Below are 22656 nucleotides of genomic sequence, written 5' to 3'. Positions count from 1 at the left end.
CAAACCTCTTGTTATAATGATTGCTGATATTTAGGTACCACTTTAAAGGTTTACAGTGTTTTATTACATTATTTCAATTTAGCCTTGTAACAACTATGAGAAGAAGGTGTTATTGTCATTATAATCATTATCTCCAATTTGCAGATAAGGAAACAAGCCCAGGCAAGATAAGTTACTCACCTAAGTTCATATAGCTAGTGTAAAAATGGAGATTTGAACCCCAGACTTCAATCCCCAGAAGTCCTTGGTACTTCCCAGAATTCCCTATAATCTCACCTGAGTCTCCACCTGGACAAGATCACAATTTATTATTTAAAGGGCTCTCTGCCTCTCAAGAGCTCTCTTCCTCTACTCAGAGATTTCAATATGTTGTAAGTAGGCTGTGAATTGGCTAATCGTGCCCTAGGCATGGGGCTTATTATTTTGTATCCTTGATTTCTAATAATCGTTAATAAACCTCATAAAAATATAATACTTTTAGTAGAGAAACTCATTTAATTTTTACAGTTTGGCTGAACCACGTTGGTTATGATGAAATACCCTCAATCTTCTTAACTTTCCTAAATCTTTTCTTATAACAGATGTCCAGGGACCTTTATAAAAAGAATTTTCCTTAGTGGGTTTGGGCTCAAGAAGGAGCAAGGAGTCTGAGAAAATGGGTGATAAATAAGAGACACAGACAAGTCAATTTTTAGTAAGGGATGGCGTTGGTCCCTGATGACATTCTCCTTAGAAAGATAATTAAAGGAAAATGTGAGAAATATGTTGACACGTGGAAATCAAAATTCTGAGATAGAAAGCACGTGGCCAAGAGTGGCATTAGGAAAGATAAAGAGAGAGACGGCAGAGAGAACTTCAAGGTTGCAGGAAACAAGAGGAAGAACCATGCACTTACCCCAGGCTTTATTGTGGATTGTGAGGATGAATGAATATGTAACAAAGCATAGTTGATTCTCATTGGTAGCATAGATAATGACAAGATCAGAGTAGGTGGGGATTCACCTGACATGCACTTTTCAGAGGAATGAGGTCTGACAAGGTGAGGGCTAAGCCTTTGTGGCTTAGGCTCAATAATTCTCTTGCCCTTAGATCATTAACTGCTCTGATCAAGTATTTAAAACATCAGCCATACTTCCATGCCTGGTATGCTACATTTCTCTGCCTAGATTTTTTTAAGCCACATTTCTCCAAGGATTTTCAGGAAAAAAAGCCTCTTGATTAGCTTGTACCTGCTGCCTGCTCTTGCTTCCTGCTATCCCTGATTGCCTCTCTGCACCTTCCTGACCAAGATAGCTCACCTGGCCCCAGCCCCGTCCACCCCGGCTCTGACTCTGGCTCTGACTCCTAACCTCCAGCCATCTCACTCACCTGGCCCAGCCCCAGCCCGGCCCCAGCAACTCTGGCCTCTGACCCAGATCGCTGCTGGTAGCTGCCCCAATTTCTTCAGGACCACAAACCAACTGGTAAAAATGGGGATGTTCTTTCTTTAGGATACAATTAGCCTTCACATAGACTGGGGGCAGGGGATCACATGGGGGGGGGGGGAGAATAAAGAGAAGGAAGAGACTTTTCCAAACAGGAAGTTACAGCATAGCTTATTTAAGAGGATATCTTTTGAGTGCACTGATACTTTTATTAATCTTATCTGAGATTCAGGGGAAAAAATCATTTCCCTGCAATTCTTTGGCCCAATTTGAGATTCCAAAAACCCACCCTCACTATGGGGGAGCAGCTCAGTGGCTCATTGGATTGAGAGCCAGGCCTAGAGACGGGAGATCCTGGGTTCTAATCTGGCCTTGGACAATTCCTGGCTATGTGACCCTGGGCAAGTCACTTGACCCCCAGTGCCTACCCCTTACCAATCTTCTGCCTTCTGACAATAGGCATCTAAATGGATAAAAAAAAAACAACAAACCTTAAAGAGACTGGGGGTTATATTTTTAAGGCATTTCAGACTCCAATGTTTTATAAAAATTTCTGTATTTTATTGCATTTTACTGATTTTTTTGTTCAAGATTTAATTTTGTTGGTTTTAAGTTCATATATTAATGTATTCAATACTATTCTGTTACACTGAATCATTTTGATGTACTGGGTTTTAAAAGCTATTTATATTTTAGATGGACTTTATAAAAACTGATTAAAATTGTATAACAACCTTTGGAAAATTTAAGGAGCTAAATATCTCAAATTGATTTTAAGGGGTTTTTTAGACATGGTTTTTATATTTTTTTTTCCAACAACTCTGGTAATTTTGCCTGCCCCTAACAGGGGGTAAGGTCCATTTTAGTAGCTGAAGTGAAATACAGTTATAATTCCCACCTTCCACATTTATAAAAATGTGAATGGATGGGACATCACAGTCTCATACCAAGAAGCTGGGAAGTTAATCCCAGGGCATATAGTACCCCTGGAGCACTCCCAAAAGAGGAGCATATCTCTCATTTATAACTCTTCAGCTCACTTTACCCAACATCAACAGTACAGGAGTTTGGGTTTTTCCTAGACTCCTCTGCCACATTTTGTAATGATATCTAGATTTCTTGATGATGTTCCAGACCCAAATGAGTTTTACTTTGTTTAAATATGTTTACCAAGGTTGAAAGATTTGTCTGTAAAATGTCTGTAAAATTTGTCTGTAAAATGTCTGTAAAAACTTGACAAGTATCCATTTCTTTAAATGTCATACAGCAGACTCATGTAAGAAAATTATAGTGTATTTGTTTGCTATTGTAATTAGTTGAGCTATTGAGAATTCTGGGGATATTGATTCCTAAATATTTGTACTACTGTTCTTTATTTAAAAAAAAAACAAACCTGTTACTTTGCAAAATTCATTTGCTTGTTCTCACAGTGGATCATGGCCAGGCATGAAGAGGAAATGGATCTCATTTTTGGTGAGAAAGCCTTGTATTCTATATTTCCTTAGCTGACACGGTGTGTCAATCATTATAAGCTATATTTTTGAATTTAAAACTCTTTTATTATCATATTTTTCTTGCATGTGCAATATACTATTTCAATCTTTTCTTTTTTGTCTCCTTTTTATATTTGAAGCACATGTCACCAGTATTAATATTTTCTTTAACTTTTTTATTTTGCAGTAATATAATTTTAAAATACATTTGCTATAATGTCAATGAATGCCCCCAAAGCTTGAGACTATAAAAATGATGCCATTAATTGCTTTAAAAATTATGGGACTTTGCTTAATGATTCTGTCTGATTCCAGGACAAGATATACAAAAGAGCCATTGCACAAGGCCAAAGAAGCACAAAGCTAAACCTAAATTGTGCCAAAAGAGCACACAGGTCCAAAAAAAAAAAAAAGGAAACCAATCCAGGAAAGATTGATGCACTTCTAAGCCAATACAAAGGACTTGAACCTAGTGTGAAGATTCAAGGTTGCGATGCTTAACATAGGTTAAGACGTAGGCCTTCCTTGTATCCACACTCTTCTTGAAAATACTTACAGACAAGTATCTCAAATTTGGCTCCTACCTGGCTCCTATAATCTAGTCCCTTTTCTGTCTTTTCTAGTGTGGCAACTTTCTGTAGTCCTGGCTACTGACTGGGTAAATGCTTATTTGCTTATATCATTTTAATTGGGCCCTGATTTAAGGACCTGTTACAGATTTATTTTTCCTTTACTTAGAATTTTTACACATAAGACTTTGATAGTCTATATTTCACACAGAAATTATTTTTTTTAATTTGGATTTCTCTGATGTCTTTTTAATTTATCTTGCCAATTGATTCATATACCTCATAACTCAGCCATGCATCCCTAAGTGATCCCTGTGTTTTTCAATCACTTTCTTCAAGGGGGGAGGGTGAAGAATGTAAAAATATTATTATTTTAAATTGCAAAGTTTAAATTCCTTTTGAGAAGAATTTTAGGTTAAGAAACATGATACCTCTCCAAATCCAGAAACTGAACTGTTTGGAGAAGACACCATGAGGATGCCTCCAGACCACAAACTGCATGAAAAGATCAAGGATGAACTTTGGGTGAGGTTGATTGAACATTTATTTGTATGTATACTTTCATGCCAAAGGGAACTGCCCCCTAACTGGTTTTTTGTCAATGCGGCTAGCAATTATTGGTTTTGTTCTTTTTTCCTCTTATCTTCAAATTATTGTAATCTTTATGTTGATTATGTTTTCATGATCCTTTTGGGGAAACTGGTTTATATAATTAATAATTATTGCTGATATTTAGGTAGCACTTTAAAGGTTTACAGTGTTTTATTACATTATTTCAATTTAGCCTTGTAACAACTATGAGAGGTAGGTGTTATTGTCATCATCATCATCATCATCATCATCTCCAATTTGCAGATGAGGAAACAAGCCCAGGCAGGATAAGTGACTCACCTAAGTTCATATAGCTAGTGTAAAAATGGAGATTTGAACCCCAGACTTCAATCCCTAGAAGTCCTTGATACTTCCCAGAATTCCCTATAATCTCACCTGAGTCTCCACCTGGATGAGATCACAATTTATTATTTAAAGGGCTCTCCGCCTCTCAAGGGCTCTCTTCCTCTACTCAGAGATTGCAACATGTTGTAAGAAGGCTGTGAATGGACTAATCGTGCCCTAGGCATGGGGCTTATTATTTTGTATCCTTGATTTCTAATAATCGTTAATAAACCTCATAACAATATAATACTTTTAGTAGAGAAACTCATTTAATTTTTACACTACTGTTAATTACATGGTTGAACTGAATATTTAATTGGTCACCAGGGATTTAATTTCTAAATCCCAAAAATGAATTACTAAAGTAAAATGGAATTTATGGTAGTTTAATTTTACAATAGAGGGAAGATATTAAGGAAGAGAGAAATGGAGAGAGAGAGAGAGAGAGAGAGAGAGAGAGAGAGAGAGAGAGAGAGAGAGAGAGAGAGAGAGAGAGAGAGAGAGAGAGAGAGAGACAGGTAGAAATTCTAACGCCCCAGTCAGGGGAAAAGAGTCTCAAGATGATGGTCCTTTCCTGGAGGTTCATGCCTGTAGAAAGGGCAAGGAAGGAAGTCAGTCTTTATACTCACCGTGTTGTCAGTTCAATCAGCAGATTCTTTTATCAGTCTCAACTCTAGCAGGCTCCACTCTGAGTTTGTATCTTTTTCAAACTCCAAGTGTCCCTCTTCACTCCAAGTCTCTCCACTCCAAGTGCCTCTCTTCATTCCAAGTGTCTTTACTCCAACTCACTACCTTCAGGTGTCTCTGGGTGTGTCTCTGTTTCCACTTTTAAAGTCCTTTTTATCTTGTGTCTCTTCTCCTAAATTTTTACCAATCACAGCTGATGCTCCACTCTAGGACTGCCCACTCTTTCACACATGGGTCAGAGACCTCCCACTCAATGCATGAAATGAGAGTTCACACATTTTTGTGGTTAAAATCCCAAATGGGTAGATCTCCATACTCAACTTTAAGTACTGTGCTTTACACTGTGGAGATTAAAATCTAAAAATCGACAGGGTATTAAAATTTAATCTTCACAATCAAGAAAGAGCTAAGTTCCTTCATTGTTACAATCAGGGAGAGACAAATCCAATCTTCATACTAGTTAGTGAAGGAGATTTAATGGAGTGATGGAGATTCATCTAGCTAGTCAGAGATGGAAATTTAAATTCATGTGTTCCTGACTTCCAGTCCTCTACACCAGTGCTTATACACCTACAGAGCACACTATGCATAGTCCTTCTTTGAAACTCATGACAATCCTTTAAGGAATCAAGGGCAGAGATTATTTTCCTCTTTTAACAAATGAAGACCCAAGCTTCTGAATTGCACAATTCATAGAGTTAGCTTTTTAGAGTACTGGGGTTTGAACCCAGGTCTCTTGACTGCCAGATCAGGGCTCTTCCCACTAGAGTACCATGCCTTTATAAAAGCCTAGTAGGATGGGTGATCCTGGAAATCTCCTTCCAGGAAATTCCTCATTGCTAGCAATGAGGTCTCCTAGGGAGAAAGCTACTTCTTCCACTTAACTTCATTAACATTACCAGCCATAGCTCTGTCTCTGCTTAGCTGGCTAAGACTATCACCCAGCATTCCTGCCAAGTCCCAGATCTGACAAAAAGCCTTTGTGTCCTGATGTTGCTGGGGGAGGGGAGTCTCTGGTTGGAGTCATCATCATTTTCTTAAGATTTATTGCTTTTCTTTTTCCATTTTTTTAATCAGATATCAATAATGTAAAAACAAATATTCAAATGTTTTAAAGTACCTAAAGCATAAACTACAAATGGTTTATAATGTGTTTAGAAATGTTTATCTTTCCTATTAAAAGGAAAGAATTGTGTAAATTCATGTGCTCTAGTAGATAATCAGGAAGTGGATAGTCAGTAGAATTTGGAGTCAAGGCCTAGGTTCATGTCTTGCCTCTGCCAAATATTGGCAGAGTGGCCTCAGATAAGTCACTGTCAGTGAACCATATAATTCTCTAAAATTATAAGCTACAAAAAAGGTGACAATCTGCATTGGTTTATAGATTTCCTTATACCAATAAAACAATAGGTCTAGATGGAAATACAATTAAAAATGAAATTGCCATGTCTGCAGAAAAATATTCAGTCACTAAAGTGATTTTCCTGAAGAACGAATCCAATCATTTCTCCACTCTGCCCCTCTCAATAAACTCCAGGGGCTTCTTTTTGCTTCCAGGAAGAAATACAAAATGGCATTCAAAGTCCTTCACACTAGCCCTCTCCAACTTTCTATTCTTCTTATCCCTTACACCCCAACATTCACTCTTTGATCTAGTAACATTGGCCTCTCAGAACAAGAGTCTATTTCTTGGCCTTGGGAATTCTCTGAATATTCCCCATGCCTGGAATACTTTTCCATCTTGTCTTAGCCTAGGGACCTCCCTAGCTTCTTTCAATTCCAACCTAAAATCCCACCTTATACAGGAAGCCTTCCCTGATTCCTCTTAATTCTTGTGCCTTTCCTCTCATAATTATTTCCTATTTATTCTGTATATAGCTTTTTTTTTTCATACATTAGGTTGCATGTTCTCTCTCCCATTAGATTGAAAGCTCCTTGAGGACATGAACTATCTTTTACCTCTTTTTATATGACTGCTGTTTAGTGCAGTGCCTGGCACATATTAGATGCTTTAAAAATGTTTCCTGATTTATTGAATTGTACATTGCTGTTAGAGTTGTCAGTTAGCTAACATTTATTTAGTACCTATTCCATATCAACCACTTTGCTGAGCACTGAGGATACATATTCATTAATTAGAAAGTCAGTCCCAGCTCTCAAGGTGTTTATACTCTGATGGTGAAGACAATCTATAAAAGGAAACTGATAAGTGAGGAACTGGGGAGAAGGTAATCTCATAAAGGTATGGTGGCTAAATCTGGAGGCTCAAAAATAGATGGCTTAGACCCTTCCCCAAGAATGTTATAAAAAGAACTCAACAATGTGTGAATAAGTTCTTGTGCTGTAGGGGAAAGACAATTGAGCTCTAGTGTTATAATTTGGAGAATCAAGAAATGTGACTTGACATACTTTTTTAGAAACTAATATTGAGTAATACCATAAGAATTATAGAGTTCTTCACAACTTTTGAGTAAATAATTTTATATTAAAACTAAAATGCTTTGAGAGAAGAAAACTCTTTGTAAGAAAATATTTTTATAGGATAATTACAGTAATAAGAAATGGAAACAATACAAATGTCAGGAAATTATTGGAAAAGTTGTGGCATATGAGATGCGATTATATGCTTGTAATAGAATGTTGCTGTACCATACTTCAATATTTCTATTAATTCCTTTGTTATGAGCATTCCTTTCAATGGTACAGGTACCTATACACACCTTCTCCTCCTGAGACACTCTTTTCCACTGAGGCCTTGCTCTATTCCTCTGCATATTACCTATATCTTAATGCATCCCTTTGTCCAGTGGATTATCCCTTGAATTCTTTAAGTGGTCCACCTACCTACTTCTCTGCTAGGCATATCCTTAATAATATATCTTCTGGTTTCATGTATACCAAAAATGTTTCAGTGACTTTAGGAGTATGGCAACTTAGTTATATTTAGAGTACCGGGAATTAAATTACTATTTAGACACAGGCTACTATGTGATTCTTTGTACCCTTCTTTCCTTTGGTTTTTTTTTTTGTTGTTTTGTTTTTATTTCTCTCTCTCTATCACTGAAGAATCAGAAGGAAATCATATAGGACTGAGGGTTCAATTTATATGGTTTTTTTGTCTCACAGCTTGCAGTGGTCAGATGTCAGCACTTTCTTACATCATCAGTCTACTGATGATGGACTTTCTATCCTTGGTCTTTAGAAACCAAACGAAGTCTGTCAGTACAAATGAATTAAAAGTCTTGTAGCAGATTGGAGCTTCTGCCAAAAAAAAAAGTGAAAACCCCCCGAATAATATAAATATGTGCAACAATCCTTTGGGACTTACTTCCCTAACCTGCACCAGCCCTGGCAGGTTCAATGCCTAAAGGATGCAAAGGTGATTTCTCAACCAGCAGAGCAAGAACAATCATTATAAAACCTTCTCCCCCCCAAACCTGGAATCCCCTCTTAAATACACATAGAGCCTATTGAGAGAAGACTGATTGCAAGCTTAGAGTAAGTACAGTGGTCATGAGGCCCAGGTGTAGGGAATACTACTGGCCAACTCAGTTCACAACTACAGGGCTTTAATATCTTTTCTTTCTTTGGAAGGTGTTCATGAAGATCATGCAGGGTATAGCTCTGGTGATAGATCTAGCACAGGAGATAGCATAAATACAATCTTCACTGCTCAGCTGCTCTGGCCCTTTGCAAGACAAAGCAGCCTTGCTAAACAGAAGGCTCAGATTGGTCTGCTTCTTACTATCTCAGTTTAATGGGTCAGTTTGCTGCAAAGCTGGGTCAAGATCATTTGGTTGCATTGAATCTCCATTCAGCTCACTTGATGCTGGATACGTTTCTTTGTCTCTGCCTTGCTACTGTTAAATGGGAGTAGGCAGGCTTACCTACCACTGGACAGCTGCTGCTGGATAAGGCTGGACAGGCCATTCTGTTGCTGGGCTGCTGCTACTCAGTAGGTTAATTGGCTACTCAGCACTGGGGGGAAGAGGGGTGAGATCTAGGTTGGATGGGCTGATATGCTGGACCCTCGATTCACTCTTCAGTGTGCAACTGCAGCGTTTTTCCACCTTCAGTCAGACTCAGCTGGGCACAATTTCAGGCTCTTTACTGAAGTAATACAATGGTCTTTCAACTAGGTCAGTGACCCCATAGCCTGGAGCTGACAAGCCACTCCTCAGTCTTCTTCAGAACTTTCACTGAGATTTGTTACCTCCCAGGAAGAGGCAAGGAAGATCTAGCTTTTTCAACAATCTTTCCTGTTTCAGGACCAGTTCCTCCATACTTCCTCAGCTTGTGGTGATGTCCCAATTCAGTCAGTTACCTTTCTCAGACTCATTTTGGAGTCTTATGAAGATGAGCGCCTGAGGACAATGGTAGTAATTCAGTTTGTGCCCTAGAGGGAGGTTCATTGTTTCACTCCCTCAGATCCTTTCTAGGGCAGGGAAAAATCTGTTTTTGCAACTGAAGGACTTTATCTTCATATTTAATTTTTTCTATCTTAAATTCTTCAGATCAACAGCTTTTGCTGAAGTTTTCCTGGGGCACCCTACCTATTTCATATGGAAATGTTTAAGTGAAGTAATGTCATGAAAATATAATTATGTAAATTATAATAACTAACAAAATTTGGACAATGTACAGAAAAAATCTTATTATGAAGTTAATCATAACATGGAGGCCGCCTTGAGTTCTTAAAAGTTACACTGGTGGGGCACAAGTTCTGGCAATTTCTAACACTTGAAATTAGGTAATTGAAATGACAGTGATGTGGTTGAGCAATGGGAAATGTAATAGTTATTGGGAAAGGAAATAGGATTTGGAAAACAGGGGGATAATTGTAGGTCTTTAGCAGGGGTATGGAGGAGTTAAGGGGAGAGAGGGAACACTGCTTGGTGAAACAAAGGAGGAAGATACCCCCTGCTGAGAGGAAACAGCAGGGGTCTGATAAGGATTGTTTGTTGTAGAATGACTGAACTGAAGTTCAGCTCCCTCTATGACCAGAAAGATAGTCCACTTATCTGACTGAGAATTCAAATAATATAAAGTTTAATAACCAGTTGGGATTGGAGTTTTTCTCAGCTTCATACCTGAGGCCAGGCCCCAGAGGCTGGTGGAGGGTTTGTCCCACTCCCGTCTACTCTATATCAGTCCAGTTTTGTATAATTCCGAATCTTAGCAGTAGATAGAAAGCAAACAAGAACCAGTCTAACCTTCAGAAGCCTGTGTCTTCTGGCTGAACCAAGAAGAGCATGCCACTCCCGACGGGGCTGAATGAGTTCCTCTCTCCCCCAACACCAGGAAACCCATCCCAACCCAGCAGGCAGGAAGTGCTAGTCACAAGACCCAACTGCCACTCCCAGTTTGCCCCTTCCCCCACAAACTGTCAGTCTTATTTCCTTTCCACAATCATCCCCTTTTTTTGTTGTGACCTTCCCAAGGTTACATATTTATATTATAGTTACCAATTTACTAAATCTACTCTAAGGAAATCTTAGCAGGAAAGTGGGTAAGGGTAGTTTGGGGTTTTACAATAAATTCAGTACAATAAATGTTTGAACAAAACTATTACAAGAAATTTGAAGCTTAGTGCTAATACTACTTACTCTACATTAACTAAAACTAATACATTATTTACAGAAATTATTTACATATAATACAACAATATACATTGTTCCACATCATGATGTCAATCAAATAGAAATATCTATTGATCTTTCTATTTGCCTAAGACCTTATGGAACTAACTATATACATATTTACATTTTGCATAAATATAATTTCAGACACTTGTTTATATAAACAAGGTCTCTTAATATGTCAGTTTGTGATTTTGTGTTTTGTGTCTAATAGTGTTGTGTTTTTTTTATTAATTAATTAATTAATTAATTAATACTTATCAAGTTTCTTTAGATTTCCACTTCTCATGTTGACTGATGGATCTCTTCTTTCTTCCATGTTATGTAGTGATGCATGCTATTTCCCTAATATGTGAAATTACTTTTGTTTTATTATTTCAACACACTCAGTCTTACACATAAGTCTCATTTTCAATCTGTCCTCTTCTTATATAAGCAAGTTTACAAAGTTCAAAGTCTTAGCTGTCCATTTCAGCTTTTTCTTAGCTGTCCATTTCAGCTTTTCCTCTTTATTTCTTGTCTCTAGCATCTTTTCTTGATGCTTTTCCTCTGGGCTGGTTTAAAATCTTTTCCTCTGGGATGCTTTTCCTCTGGGTTGCTTTTCCTCTGGGCTGAAAAGTTGTCTCAAACATTATGTGTCACTATTATTTCTTTGTGTTGTACTTTTTATGCTAATCAGTTTTTGTTTTCATTTCTCAGCCCTATCTGTTGTCTAATTATCTACTATGTCTGTTACAGTGGTGTAGAATTTTTCTGGTTTCACACGGGAACAGTAAAACCATGAGTCTTTCCCTACAACTTTTATAGCTGTTGGGGTAGTAAGCAATACTTCATGTGGTCCAGTCCATTTTATGTCTGTAGCCAATTTTCTATTGAAATTTTTTAAGTATACTATGTCTCCTGGTTTGATGTTGTGCAAATTGTAATCCAGGGGTAATGTGTTTGTTGTATTAAGCCCATTTCATGCAATTCTGTTATTCTTGTCTGTAAAGCTTGTATTTTGTTAATTGACAGTCTCCACCTATCATGGCCATGTAAGCTGGTTTACAAGTCATTCCTTGCCAAATTGCGTGTCCATATAGCATCTCAAATGGAGAGATGTGCAAACCTCCACTGGGTCGTGTTCTAAGATGGAACAGAACTAATGGCAGAATGTTTGTCCATTTTTTATGTGTTTCTGCACAAAATTTTCCTATCAAATTTTTAATGTCTTTATTTAATCTTTCCACTTGCCCTGAACTTTGGGGATGATATGGTGTGTGGTATGTTGCTTGTATTCCAAGATTTTGAGGGAATCCCAAATCTAGGTATGATTTCTTTTAATAGGATTTTGACCACAAATGCTGCGTTGTTCTTTTTGGCAGGAAAAACTTCTGGCCATCTAGTCAATCTTTCTATGATGACAAGGCAATACTTAAACCCTTTGTCTTTTGGCATATTGACAAAATCTATCTGTATGCATTCAAATGGAGTATATGCCCCTTCCCCCACAAACTGTCAGTCTTATTTCCTTTCCACAGAAAGAATGAGAAATGGTGCTTTTAATGGTGCTTTGAAATCCTCTTTGAAATAGTTTTTTTAAATTCTTGTTTAAATGGTACTTGAAGATCTTATGCTTTTTACATGTTAGCAGATATTGCCAAATAGAGCGTAGATTCCAACCCATTTCAATAGAATATTAGATCCCCTTCCTTCCAGATTGATAAGTGTTTGAGTTGGGTTGGAGCTAATTTGAAGGTTGATAGATGATGTTATGACTTTCTCCAAGGTGATTAAGAGCCTACAAGGCTGAGAAAAGTCACCCAATCTTGAAAGCCAGACAGATGATGAAAGATGATGTTAAGCAGAATACAGGAGGGAACATCACACAGGCATACTGGGGATCTTTGTACCCCTTCTAGGCCCACTCTCAACTTCTCAGCCTGGAATACCCAGGGGAGGAATAATCTGAGGAAAGGCTGAGAATTCCCAAAGATGGGAGGAAGGAATCCCACAGACCCTCAATAAAAATCTAGAAACTTGAATTCTAGCAGGGCATGTTCATGTGGCACTTGGTGCTAAATCATTCCTTGACAATCTGCTTCCCCATTCCCCCTCCCCCATTTTGACAAGGGGGGAGAGGGACATCCTTCAGAGGCCAGGGCCAGAGCAATGAAGATGGGTTTTTTCCTGAGCAGTTTTTCTTAGAATACTCACCCAATAAAACTATACTGCAACGGACAGTTTGAGTTTTCATTCTTGAAACAAACCCAACTTTTATCACTTTCAAAACACAATAGGAATGACAGATTAGAAAGCAAAAAAGACAAAAGGAAACAAAGTTTACACTCAGTACTTTGGCCTGTTCCCACCAAAAGCTGATTATACAAAAGGATAACCTATAGTAAACAGCAAATAAAGCATTTATCTAAGGAAAGAACAAACACAAATTGGAAAAGTTATACAGATTCAACTATACAAGAAAATACACAAAAGTGACAGAGATCTTTATGACCTCACTGTAGTCACTCTGAATATGTGAGATAACATCTTAGATCAAACTTAGAGAAAGAGAGAGGGGATGGGGGGGGCAGTCTTATGCATGAAGTTTTCTCTATGAAATCTTCAGAGAAGCAAGCTCAAAATCAGGGACTCCTTGAAGACCTAGTTTCCCCTACATGTATGCAGTTTTTATGAGCTTTCATTCATTCTCTGCATCATTCCGAGTCTCTTCCCTTTGAAAGAATCTCTGTAATCACACATGTCCCAAGAAAATTGGGCACCAATTCCATCCCTTTCACAATTATGCAGCTGTGGACTTGAAAAAATAAAGAACTACCAAAGTAGTGTCAACCTTGAAAAACACAGAACCACTAAAATAATAAAAAAGAATAAGCCATAAATCAGGACAAGGAAGACAAAGCTCTGATTGACCACTACACAGAGTCAAGTGCTAGATACCATACAAAGACAAAGCTTTGGGACTCTGGAACAATGTCTGGGGAAAAGTACTTCGAAAGGAGATTTTCAAATGAGCTGAAGCATTTGGAGTCTTATACACTATAAGGGGAAATATAGAACAGGAAGGTTCAATTGATTGGCTTTACAATGGAGACAAGGGAAGGAGGATTCCAGCTAGGGCTGGACTATCTGGGAGAGACTTCTGATTCAGTGGGAGAAACTTCTAAGGCAAAAGGGTATTTAAGATCTTATTAATATATCAACATGGAAATCTAGAGATCCCCATTTTATTTAGTTTGAGGGTAGAAAAGTCCAGGTTTTGACCTTGTCACAGGAGAGTTTTCCCCTGAGGGAAGGTCCCACTTCACTAGACAATAGACATCCACTTCAGCTTTGGCCTGTCAGTCTCACAAGCTGAAGGTCCCGAGTTCGATCCTTGGAAAGAGGGTGTGATATACTGGGAAAGGCTTCTGGAGACAAAAGAGCTACTTGACTTCGGATTGGGTCTACCTCCCTCCTGAAGTGGATATTTATTGTCTGGCAAAGTGGGACCCTCCCTCAGGGGGAAATTCTCCTGTGACAAGGTCAAAACCTGGGGTTTCTATCCTCAAACTAAATGAACTGGGAATCTCTAGATTTCCATGTTGATAAATAATATCTACTAATTCTATCTAAACCAAGATCATTCAGTATTTTAAGGTTTATTGTTCAGTCTAAGACAAAGTTAGTCTGAGACTTCCCTTAAGGCAAGTTCCCAAGGGACAAAATTGACAGTAGTTATAATAATAAGTCTTTAATCAGGACAGAGATTATAATCTTGAAAAAACTACAGAGCCTTAGTACTGGGATTACAATCTAGGAAGCCATAAAGAGTTGCAGCCCATGGATTTCCATCAAACTATAGAAATGGGGTGATTACAGTCTTTTGAAAAGGGGGAGGGTGACAACTGCCAGTTCTCTTGAGTTTACTAAAGCTTAGGAAAGCTACCCTAGCCTTGGAGTTGGATTTGATTTTCCTCTTTCAAATTCAGCCCTTCAGTCTTTTCTGGAAACTAGGCAAGATCTATTCATGGTCAATTCAATCATTATCTAACATTTGAGTTCCTTGTTTTAACATTCTGGGAAAGTAAAGGCATTATCTGAAAATGACTTCATAGGGAAGAGGAGGTTCTCCAGTTCAAGATGTGTGTTTGAGCATGCTAAAAAGGATACAGAGGAAGGTAATTCCTCTTTTTTATTGCCATGAAAAACACACTTCTATATTAGTCATTGCTGTAAGAGCAAAGTCATACATAACCAAAACCCCAAAATAAAACCAAAAATACACTGATGTGAATGATGACTCCAATAGTTCTTTCTATGGAGATGTATAGTATTCCCTGTCATAAGTCTTTCAGGATTGTCCCAGATCATTGTGAGTGAAGTGATAAATCAGTGTGTTATGCTCAAGTTATTAATTATTAATATATCTAAGAAGTTAGTAAAGCTAGTTCTCCCACCCTCCATCCATCTCTCTTATAAGATTACCCTACCCCCATCCATTTCCCTTCAAGACAAGATTACCCCACCCCATTCTTCTCCTTATAAATTGGAATTTGTCTGGGAACTTTCTTTAGGGACCTGTACCAGGCTGATCTCATTTTAGACCCTGAAGTTTCTCTCCTTGTATCAAGCCTCCCAGGTAATCTAGCCCTAAACTCCTCCTCTCTTTGTATCCACTGTAAAGCTATTCAACTTAATATTCCTGTCCTTTATTTCTGAATTCAAACCTTTGTCTCCAACTCTTGACATTAAAATGTTAATTTGAAGGAAGGCTTGAATGGGTAAAAATAAGTCTATAGTATTTTCCTATTAAGTTAAGGGTGTCTCTGTAAACCTTGGAACATTTTATTAGAAACAGTGTATCAGGGTCATTCTGTCTCTAGTTAATGACTTGAAGCATGACCACACATCTCTCTCTCTCTCTCTCTCTCTCTCTATATATATATATATATATATATATATCTGGGGAACATTGTCTCAGGTCTATGATGTGAGATATTGCTCCACATCTCTCTCAATAAATACATTCATTTTAAAGATTGTTTTTCTCAGTCTTTATGAAAAGTCATTAAAGAGGGTATACTTTGATATTTCAAGGTCCCCTTAAACTTCCACTTCTCACTATTACATTGCTGAGAGTAGCCAAATTTTCATAGATAATCATTGTCTAGTGTTGCTGTTATTGTGTACAATGTTTTCCTTGTCCTGCTTATTTACTCTGCATCAGTTCCCACAGAACTTTCCAGCTTTTTCTGAAATCATCTTGCTTATCATTTCTTTTAGCTCTACCAACATGTACCACAATTTGTTCAGTCATTCCCCAATTGATGAACATCTCCTTAATTTCCAATTCTTTGCCACCACAAAAAGAGCAGCAATAAATATTTTTGTACAAGTACACCCTTTCCCCTTTTCTATAATATCTTTGTAATACAGACCCAGTAGAGGCATTACTGGATTAAAAGGAATGCACAGTTTTATAGCTTGGGGTATAGTTCCAAATTGCCTTCCTGAATGATTGGATCAGTTTACCACTCTACCAACAATGCATTAGTGTCCCAATTCTGCCATATCCTTCCAACATTTACCACTTTCCTTTACTATCATATTGACCAATCTGATAGGTGTGAGGTGATACCTCCGCATTGTTTTAATTTGCATTTCTCTAATCAAGAGTGATTTAGAATATTTTTTGATATGGTTATTGATAGCTGATTTCTTCATCTGAAAATTGCTTGTTAATATCCTTTGACCATTTGTCAATTGGGGAATGGCTTGTATTCTTATACATTTTACTTTTACTTATACATTTACTTATACTCTTTATAAGAGGAATTAGACATTTATCAGAAATGTGTTATTAAAAACATTTTCCCAGTTTGTTGTTTCCTTTCTAATCTTGGTTAAATTAGTTATGTTTGTACCCAAGCCTTTTAATTTAATATAATAAAAATTATTATTTTTATATATACCTTTCAATCCAGAAATACCACTACTAGGTCTATATCCCTAAAGACATTAAAAAAAAATAGGAATGGACCTGTGTGTAATTAGAATCTGTTACCCTAAAAACTACAATCCTTAGCAAAACTACAATTCCCAGAACCCCACTCACTTCTTCTCATTACATGCGGAAGTAGACAGGATATAAATTGGGTGGAGGTCCATGTCTCTCTCTCTCTCTCTCACTTTCCTTCCTGTTGAAGCTTGGTGGAGCGGGGATTTTTGAGCAAGTAGAAAAACTTAATCATGTGATTCTATTTTATCAGATAATAAACTTTATAAAATAATACTTGAAATATTGGATATTAATTTAAATCTTACACCTGTTTGTACAAAAATATTTATAGCTGCTCTTTTTGTGGTGGCAAAAAAAAATTAGAAACTGAGGGGATGTCCCTCACTTGGGGAATGGCTGAACAAATTGTGGTGTCTGATGGTGATGAAATTAATATTGTACTATTAGTGGTATGGGACCCAGGGTTTCACTGTGGACACCTCAAACTCCAGAAATGTTTCAGGTCAAAAATGATGTAGGAAATTCCTTTCTGATCCCTGAGAACCCTAGATCCTCAATGAACATAGATGTGTACCTCCCAGTTACATCCTGATAAGTATTGGGTGGTACCTAACCTAATCATTCAGACATCTCCTTATACCACCTCCCACCCCCAACAAACCATACCATTCCTGATTCACCCCATCTCTGCACCCCCCACCCCAGTCATGTAGCTCCTGTTGTCAAGAGGATATAAATATCCCAAACCCCATCTCCTCTGGAAGACAGCGTTCCACCCACTCTTGCTCCCCTTGGCCATTTGACCTGCAGTCAATTTAATAAATTTCTCTTTTATTTTTAAGCTAACTTTTGGAGTCTATCATTCTTGACAAGGGTACCTCTCCAGATCCAGGGTTTTACTTCAAAGCTTTCCCACCTCATAAGAAATGATGAACCAGATGAGTTCAGAAAGAACTGGAAAGTTCTACATGAACTGATGCAGAATGAAATAAGCAGAATCAGGAGAACATTATACACAGTACATGAAAAACAGTGGGACAGTCAAATGTAACAGACTTTGCTACAAACAGCAGTACAATGATCGCGGACACTTCTGAAGGACTTATGAAACAGAATGCTATCCATATGTAGAGAAAGAACTGTTGGAGTAGAAAAACAGAAGAAAACGTGATTTATTACATGTTTATTTGGGTTTTGAGAAGATTATTCTCTTACAAAATAAATAACATGGAAATAGGTATTGAGTGATAATACATGTATAGCCCAGCAGAATTGCTTGTCAACTCTGGGAGAGGGGAGCGAAGAGGGGAGGGAGACAACATGAATCATGTAACCTTGGAAAACTTATGTGTAAATTTACTACTGGAATAAAATAAAGGAAAAATGTTTAATTATTCATTTTATATCTTATAATGCTCTCTATCTCTTGTTTGGTTATAAATTCTTCTTTTCTCTAAAGATCTGCCAGGTAAACTATTCTTTGTTGCTCTAATTTAGTTACAGTATCATTCAATCATATATCCATTTTGACCTTATCTTGGTATAAGGCAGTGATGAAGAACCTTTTAGAGACAGTGTCAGGCTCCACCCCCACCCCACCCCTAGACTGAATGCCCTGCCAGCCCCCCACCAGAGACTTCATGCTATGCCCCACCCCCACAGAGACCAAGTGTCACCCACCCAACCCAGTCAGGGAAGGGAGGAAGTGCTTCCATTGGGCTGCTGGGCAGAGGGGTGGGGAATGTGAAGAAATGCCATCAGGCATGGGGGAGGCGGGGAGCAGCTCTGCCTGAGTCCCTCTGCCTTTCTAGTAATGAATTGGGGTGGGAGGGGGGTTAGAGGAGAGGGTGGCCTGTGTGCCCTGAGAGAGTGCTCTGGATTCCATCTTTGGCACCCCTGTCATAGGTTCACCATCACTGTTATAGGGTGTGAGATATTAGTCTACTCCTAGCTTCTGCCAAACTGTTTTCCAATTTTCCCAGAAGTTTTTGTTAAAGAGTGAGTTCTTATTACAAAAGCTGGGGTCTTTGAGTTTATCAAACACTAGATTGCTAAGGTCATTTACCCCTGTATATTGTGTATCTAATCTACTCCATTGATCTACCATCCCATTCCTTGGCCAGTGCCAGATTGTTTTGATAATTGCTGCTTTATGGTACAGTTTGAGATATGGTATTCCTAGGTATTCCTAGAGATGGTAATTTCTTCTTCAACTTCAAGGAATTCATGATTTAGTAGAGGAGATGAGGGAAATACAAAAACAGTAAGGCAAGCAAGAAGCCATATGACTGATGATAGCTAGAGAGCTATCTTGAAGCTAGGAACATCTGGTCTCCAGTCCTACCTCTGATACTTACTGGTTGTGTGACCCTACATATTCCAGGAAACTCTTGAACACAATGACATCATACAAAACATGTCCAACCACATTGGTAGAGGGAGTCTCCTTTTCTCTTTTTTTAAATGTTCAATTTCTTTTTCTTTTTTTAATCTATACAATTGAAAAAAATATATACTTTCTTTCTTAGAATCTATTCTATCAGCTCCAAAGCAGAAGTGAGTTTAGGGCTGGGCAATGTGGGGCTTGGGGATGGTTAACTGATTTGCCCAGCTAGGAAGTGTCTGAGGCCAGATTTAAACACAGGACCCCTCATCTCTAAGTCTGACTCTATCCACTAAGCCACCTAACTCAATTTTAATAATTTTTCTTATATTTTGTGATCCATCTTCTTTTCCTCCCTCCCATTCCTCCCCATTCCCCAAGAAGGTAAGCAATGTGATATGGGTTGTACTTGTATTATCATACAATATATATTTCCATGTTCATTGTGTGAAAGAAAACACAGATGACTTACACTAGAGAAAAATTCATGGAGGAAATAAAGCAAAGAATGGTATAATTTATTCTGCTTTCAAACTCTATCTTGTATGGTGGATAGCCTTTTGGGTCATGAGTCCTTTGGAGTTGTCCCTGATCCTTGCATTATTGATTATAGTTAAGTCATTCATAGCTGGTCATCATATTTAATTGCTATTGCTGTGTACATTGTTAAAGAGAGTTTTGTTTTCCAGGAATTTTCTGAACCAATGAAATGCCATGTATAGTTATTCTCTCAAAATATAGAAATATAAACACATAGCTTTTGAGTTCTGAGAAGAATTCAGTTCCCTCTGAAAGAATCAGGGAAGGTTTGATAAAATAGCAAGCAATTGAAGCCGTGGCAGAAGTTTAGGAGTTAAACAGATGGAATTGGAGGAAAGACTTCCTAAGAGAGAAAGGAACCCATGAACAATTGCCCAGTGGCAGAAAACTTCATGACCATTTTGGAGAACATGTTTTCTAGCATACTCTGAATGTTGTAGTAGATATTATTTTTATGTATGAGTTGGAATGGATACAATTGAGGGACCTTCTATCTTTCAGATTCTGTGATTCTGTGAATAAAGAAAAAAGGGGAGATATTTTGTTTTACATGTATTCATCATTCCTGCCTGCTTTTAAAAAGACTAGAGGAATCCTGAGTATCCATGGCAAGTAGCCAGTAGCACAATAGATAGAGGGATGGACCTAGTCAGGAAGACCTGACTTGAAATCCTGCCTCCCACACATACTAACTCTGTGACTATAGGCAAGCTACTTAAACTATCTGCCTCAGTTTCCTTATCTATAAATGAGGATAACAATAACCCCAACCTCTCAGGGTTGTTGTTAAGATTAAATGAAATTAAATTTATAAAATGTTTTACAAACATTAAAGTGCTATATAAATGTTAGTTATTATTATTATGTGTATGTGTATAATTACAGTCTGGATGAAGTATATAATATGGGGGTGGGGATGAATTGGTGGAAACAAGATAAGACTAAAAATATAAAGAGGGGGCCACATTGGAAAGGATCTTAAATACTAGGTTAATGAGTTTGGACTTTATATTCAATATGAAGAATATAGATCTAGAGTTTAAGGTTCCTTCATTTCACAAGTGAGGAAACAGAAGTGATGAGGAGTCATTAAATGGTTATGTGGAGTACTGCCATCAGAATAGTATTCTGTTTCAGGAAAGGTTTCTAAGAGGTAAAAGCAGATTAAGGTGAAAGGGAGAGATTATATAGGGAACTGGCAGATTAAAAGACAGGGAGGATATGCTAGGCACATTGACTTGAATAAAACCTAGAGAAGAATGAGAAGGGAACTTTGAAGTAAGATTAGAAGGCAAGACTAACTCTTGCAGCTTCTATCTAGGCTTCTGAGGGACAGAAGAACCATACTTTTGAGAAATCTTGTTTACAATGCTTGCTTTCTCTTTCAGGGCAGTGGTCAGGATGCTGCTTAGCCAAGTAGGAGAAGAGCTACTCACCAGAATGGCTTAGAACTCAGAGGCAAACTTGCCCTGCCAATGAAATCTTCTCTGAAAGAGTAGAGAAAATGCTTCTCTCAGCAGGAAATTTAGAGCATCAAAATTCCGAACTTCACTCTCATGGCTCTAAGAGGAAATTTCCAGTCCATCTCCAAACAGTCCTGGAAAACAGGGGCTCTTGAGCAAACTTCAGTTAAGTCAGGCTCTTTGTACAGCATCTCTTGCAGTGGGAAAACTTCATCAAGAGTTTCCATGTGGCTGGGAAATCAGTGTATTTGGTCACCAGGTGGCACTGTGCCTGCAGAAGTTGGGCTGGTGTCCAAGACTTTTCAATGACCTTTCCAAGTATGCATCACTTTCTACTTTCGGTATTGAGTAGAATAGAAGCATCATATTTGTTGATTAATAAATACTTTAAAAATTAAATTGACATGAAGTCTTGTGTTTCTCTTGGACAAGGGTGCTAATTAAAATTTTAAAAAATTATTACTAACATTTTCAAAGGACCATAGATTTAGATCTGAAAGGAACATTAGAAATGATGCTATCAGGGCAACTAAGTAGCATAGAGGGCCAGGCCTAGAGTTGGAAGGATCTAGGCTCAAATCTGGCCTTAGATACTTCCTAGCTGTGTGACTCTGGGCAAGTCTTTACTATTCTTCTGATTTAGAATTAATTCTAAAACAGCAGACAAGGGTTTAAAAGGAAAAAAAAAAGAAATGATACAGGCTAAATTCTTCATTTTATAGATGAAACAAAGACCCAGGAAAGGTAAATGATTTTCTTATTACACAAGTAGAAAGTAGCAGAGAGCTAGGGTTTGAAACCAGGTCCTCTAGCATACTGTGAAAGAAATCTTATATATTGCTTCTTCTGACAGAATATAAACTCTTTGAAGGCAAAAGCTACTTCATTTTTGCCTATGTCTTGAGGTAGAATGAGTTAATCAATATAATCATGATCAACTCATTTTCCCTCAGTTCAGCTGTTAATATAACAATTTCAGGGATAGGAAACAGCCAGTGGGGTAGGTATTGAGTTCTTAAGCAAAGTGCAAAGAAACATCTATACTTCATTGCTCTCTTTAAGGTTAGCTGAAGCATCAGCCAAAATCTCATAACCCTTTAAAAAAGGAAAGAGATAATCGGTGGAATGTGAGCTCTGTGGCCAGCTCTGGTCATTGGTAAACCATTGTGTGCCCTGCCCAGCAAAAATAATGCACCTAGGAAAAAGAAGCATGATAATCCCAAACAAAAGAAAAGTCATAAGGCCATGCAGAGTGTACATCTGAGTTGCCTGAGCCTCATGAGTTCCCTCTCTATTATTGTACTCAATGTGTCTGTGTGTAGAAACTTCTCACTAAAGCTTTGTGTAATTGGGTAAGAGTATCCCAGGTTTATGGGGAGAATGTTTTGCTACTACTTTATTAAAAAAAAAAGTTTATGTTGGTAAAGTTGTGAATGGATCCAACCATTCTGGAAAGCAATTTGGAAATATGTCCAAAGGGCTATAAAATTGTGTATACAGCAATGTCACTACTAGGTCTCT

The 22656-nt window shown here is 37.8% G+C and overlaps 1 long non-coding RNA gene across 1 annotated transcript; it reads left to right on the top strand.

Moving 5' to 3' along the window:
- The first annotated feature begins 995 nt into the window (after positions 1-995).
- Positions 996-21534, top strand: LOC107650841 (uncharacterized). The gene is made up of 4 exons (XR_008915040.1): positions 996-1463; positions 2855-2897; positions 3893-4011; positions 21061-21534. It is a non-coding gene; the product is annotated as an uncharacterized LOC107650841 (long non-coding RNA).
- Positions 21535-22656: the final 1122 nt, after the last annotated feature.

This window comes from Monodelphis domestica, chromosome 1 (genome assembly GCF_027887165.1).
Source record: "Monodelphis domestica isolate mMonDom1 chromosome 1, mMonDom1.pri, whole genome shotgun sequence".
NCBI lineage: Eukaryota > Metazoa > Chordata > Mammalia > Didelphimorphia > Didelphidae > Monodelphis > Monodelphis domestica.
This window is presented reverse-complemented; position numbering and strand designations above follow the sequence as displayed.